General features: G+C 36.7%; 1 protein-coding gene across 3 annotated transcripts in view; it reads left to right on the top strand.

The window, feature by feature from the left end:
• Positions 1-5,000, top strand: part of LOC125035309 — a 46,121-nt gene that overhangs the window by 35,565 nt on the left and 5,556 nt on the right. The window lies entirely within an intron of this gene.

The following is a 5,000-nucleotide window of genomic DNA, read 5'->3' as shown; positions in this document are numbered from 1 at the left end:
TTGAGGGGATACCAGGTTATTTTTTTTTATGGAAGGCAGAGAGGGCTGGGTTACAAAATGAGAGGGCGCGGGGTAATATGAGGATTGATTTTGAAATAAATTGGAGTTTTTTTGCTATCGCTTATATTGCAGGCAGAGTCTAAAATGGCGCTTTTATTCCAATATGGCATAACGCAGAGACCAAGAAATGCAAGGACAATTAGGCTTTAGAGAATTAAACTCTCTTAGCCAATATATATAGAAAAGCTTATTAACGAAACGCAGTGGAAAATTGGGGCTTGCGGGGCTAAAGCACTGAAGTATTGGCGGTTTGGTTGCTAGTGCTGTTGTTGCTGTTGTTGTATTATCAGTCTTTTATTATTACTTTATTTCATAATTATTATTATATTTTATTATTAATTTATCATTTTATAATCATTATTATTAATTTATTATTTCATAATTATTATTATTGATATTATTATTGTATTATTATTGTATTATTATTATTATTGTGTTATTATTATTATTATTATTATTATTATTATTATTATTATGAATACTATTCTGTTATATTCATTTTTGTTGTTATTCTTATTAGTGTTATTATCATTATTATTATTTTATTTTTTTATTATTACTCTTATTATATGTTATTATTTTTAATATAATTATTATTATTATTGTTATTTTGATGATGATGACGATGATTATTGTTATTATTTCCCTTATTATTATTATTGTTCTTGTTATTATGTCATTATTTTTACCAGCATTACTACTATCAGCCCCATTGTTATTACTATTATAACTATTGTTATTGCGTTCATAATTTAATGATCATGTAAAAGAAAAAGAGAAAAGACATAAAAAAGAAAAACGAAGCCAGAATGGACCAAACCGAACAAGAAACAAATGAAACCCACAGTTTTCTCTCAATTAAAATCTCCGAATTGGTCATTTCTTATTCTCTGCTTTGAGACTCTTAATAGAAGGCAATTGCCCGACCCATTACTTTCCCCCAAAAATTCTGCCTTGACCAAAAACGTACGGAATTAATTAGAATTTTTTTTTTTTTCGAACGCCGAATTGAGCCTTATTTTTTTTTTTATCTTATTTATTTATTTATTTATTTTTATTTATTTATTTATTTTTATTTATTAATTTTTTTTGTTTTTTTTTTGTAAATTCAATTTCGTTGTATTTACTGTCATGTTTCATCGAAATCCGAAGAGATTTTGCATTTTTATGGCTAAAGATATTTTTTTTTTCTTCACTTACTGTAGTTATTTTAATTCTTAATGTTATTATTATTATTATTATTTATATTATTATCATTATGATTTTTTATGTTATTACAATTATTATAATGTTTTACTATTATTGTTATTGCTATTAGTAGTTGTAGTATTGATATTGTTATTGGCATTACTAATTTAATGTCACTATTAGTTTTAAAGAAATATTTTACTACAAAAACCTCAATAAGTAGAAGAAAAAAAACATTATTACCATGCATAGTAATAGTTTCCTCATTTGTTACTAAAAATCACAGCTTATCATTTAATGAATAATATTTAATACAACCTAATTGTTTAGAAAGCAGCTTTTCACTCACGCGCAATGCATATACTACAAATTATGATAATTCTGTTCATATATCGGTATATCTTTTGTTCATCATGTTCACAATAACAACAGCATTGCATAATTAACTAATTATATGACATGGGTGTGATTACTTGTGTAGAAAGACTGCTAACAATGCGGTGATTTTAGTCTTTTCCATTTTAATAGTGCGTAGGCGATAATGTGACCTTTTCCTCAATAATGTTTTAATGTCATGTCGGCCATTATGCAATTTGCAGGATTGAAGATTGTGCAATTAAGGGCAGGGAACATCTTCACTCAGATCTCATTTATATTTTGTGTGTTTATGGCTTATATAGTTTGCGTTGCTGTTTTATTTTGTTTATTGTATTATATTACGTTTTTTTTTTTTTTTTTTTGTTATTTTTATTATTTCCTTGTTTTATTTACATATATATTTTTTTTAATGATTTCTAGGAATTAGGTAAGTGTTAGCTCGATGGGTTGAAATTATAACGAAATGTAAAAAGAGAGAAGGAAAGAGATAAAGAAAGAAAGATTAAGGGAAGAATGAAATAAGGCAGAAAAAAGAATGAATGAAAAAGAAAGAAAGAAAGAAATAAAAATAGATAGAAAGAAAGACAAAGGGATGAATTAAAAAAAGAAGAAAATGAAAGAAAGGAAGAAAGAAAGAAAAGAAGAAAGAAGTTAAGAAAGGAAAGGAAAAGAAAGAGAGAAAGAAAGAAAAAGGATAAAAGTGAGCGTAAACAAAAGCGACAAGGGTGTGTGAGGTAGCGTGAGTCACCCAGATTTCATCACACGTAAGGCCTTGTGGATTTCCAAGCCATACATACGTAATTAAAGACTTGTGAATCATTATACTTGGCGCCAGGGAAGAACAGGGTTTTGAGGGTCAGAGCTTAAGGGAAAGGAGACAGGATTTTGTGGTTTATGAGATGTGGCGGTCTTGTCGGAGGATGTGTGTGTGTGTGTGTGTGTGTGTGTGTGTGTGTGTGTGTGTGTGTGTGTGTGTGTGTGTGTGTGTGTGTGTGTGTGTGTGTGTGTGTGTGTGTGTGTGTACGCTTTTTTGTGTGTTTTCATAAAACTTGCATACTTGCGGTAATAAACTTTGAAATATGAACAATAAATAGACACAGTGAACACTATTTTTTTTCTTCTCGTTTACAATTTCGAGAAGGACAAACAAGACACAGGCAAAAGGATATTTTTTTCTCGATCAAAGTTATAGCATGTTAAGATCAAGTTCATCGCTTTTACGACAGAATAATCCACTCTGATTTATGATACTGATCAAAACGACATTTTCTCCCTAACACTGGTAATGACTTCAATTTATCTCCTTGATTTGATAGAGTTAATTACATTTTATTATGTCATTACTCAACTGGGAGCAAATTCACCAAATGTCTAGAGAAAAATGTATTTAAAAGCAAAGTAAACATTTTGAAGTTACTGCTGAGAGGACATTACGCTTACATGGTCAGTGTAAATTATATTTTATTCTTATCTAAGGAAAACAAAATATAAGATCATAGATTACGAGGAAATTGCAGTGCATTCTGTATTCACTGCATTGATTAATGTTGTTCGTAACGTTGTGTTTTTTATTTAATTTAGGCTTAAGTCTTATTAAAAAAGAGTATTATTAGTAATATTAAGAGTTCCTTTTACCAAGATTGCTCACCAGGGTTAATTTTTAAATCTATGATGCCGGCATGTCGAATTTAAGCTAGTCTTTAAGTTAATTTGATTTCATGATCATCCACTGACGGACAGAAATAATTGAATGAGACCAAAGCTTACTGAATTAATTATTTTTGTGGTTTGACTGATGGATGAGCTTGACATAATGACTGTAAAACCAGAATAATTCCCCGGACCAAAATAAGCCATCTAGACCGAAGTAAACCAACGTAAATACAATGTGAGACCAATGTCAAAATAAACTCGCCGGACCAATTTCATCCAGCGTAAACAGGAAGACCAAAATAAACCGAAGCAACCAGACTGGTGGTAACTGCGAGACATACTCTAGCAAATTCTAAGACTGAAAATAGGAGTCCCTACCACACCCTACGACTTCTTTCAACACCCACGCCCACCCACGCCCACTCACGCCTACTCACGCCCACTCTCGGTCACCCACGATCACGCACCTCTACCCTCCCTACCCCACCCCCTCGACACCTCTTTCCCTCGCCCACTTCCAGCTGCCTCCCCACCGCCCTCTCCTTCGCTCTGACCTGCCCCCTCCCCCCACACCCCAATAGACGACTTTCACGTTAAGGGTTTCTGTGGAACCAGTTGTAAATAAAACCACGAAAGGAAGAACAAGGAAACAAACGAAAAGGTCTTCAGCTTATTCGTTTTTTTTTTTTTCTGTTCTTCCCTTTGTTCTTTTATTTCCACGCCCTCCTCTACGTCAACTCGCCCACACCTTCCCACCCACCCACTAGCGAATATAATCCCCATCCTCAATCCCGCCCACCAGCAAAAGCATAATCGTACCCTGCTACTACACCCCCACCCCCACCCCCACCCAAACGCCTAGCCACCCATACCCACACCACCCTACCTATCCTACTCGCCCATCCACGGCCATCCTCCAGCAAACGTAACTCCCACCACCCATCCTTCGCCTGCCCTACCCTCACCCTCCCACACCCACTCGCCAGCAAATATAACCTGACCTTCGAACTCCCTGCCCACCCCAACCCACCCACCCACCCACCCACCCACCCACCCACCCCCGCCCACCAGCAAGCACAGTCCCCAAACTCGCTCCCACCCGCAGGCGTCGAGGGCTGCATAGACGGGCGCGGGGTATACGCCGTGGGCGCCTGGTGGGAGCGCGGCGCCTGTGTCTCTTGCACTTGCGTTGCCCCGGGCTACACGGAGTGCAACGTGACCCAGTGCGCGCCCCCGCCCTGCCCCGCCCACCGACAGAAGCGCCTCAAGAACGAGTGCTGCGCCATCTGCAGTCCAGGTGCTCCTCGGCGCGCTTTGTCTAGGCCTCTGGTGCAGTGGCATAGGCCTTGCTCTGTTTGTGTAGGCCTTGAAGGGCATTTGCTGAGGCCTGTCACGTTTGTATAGGCTTTGAAGGGCACTTGGCATAGGCCTATATTCATGCCTTTGTATAGGCCTATGTACCGCCTGTGTACAGACCTTAGCATGGCATCCTGTAGGCCCTTCATGATTACAGGCCCTAGAAGGGCCTTTTATAGGCTTGTGTAATGTGTTTGTATAGGCCTTGAAAGACATTCAATAGGCCTATATAATGCCTATGTGTGTACATAACATTTTGACAAGACATTGACGAACATATTGCATAGGCCTATAACACATCTGTACAGAACGTTGTCATTTCTATAGGCTTGTGAAATGCATTTTCATAAGCCTTCTGAGGGCAG

This window comes from Penaeus chinensis, chromosome 19, assembly GCF_019202785.1.
Source record: "Penaeus chinensis breed Huanghai No. 1 chromosome 19, ASM1920278v2, whole genome shotgun sequence".
Taxonomy (NCBI): Eukaryota; Metazoa; Arthropoda; class Malacostraca; order Decapoda; family Penaeidae; genus Penaeus; species Penaeus chinensis.
Note: the sequence above shows the minus strand (reverse complement) of the source record. Positions and strands in the feature narration are given on the sequence as shown.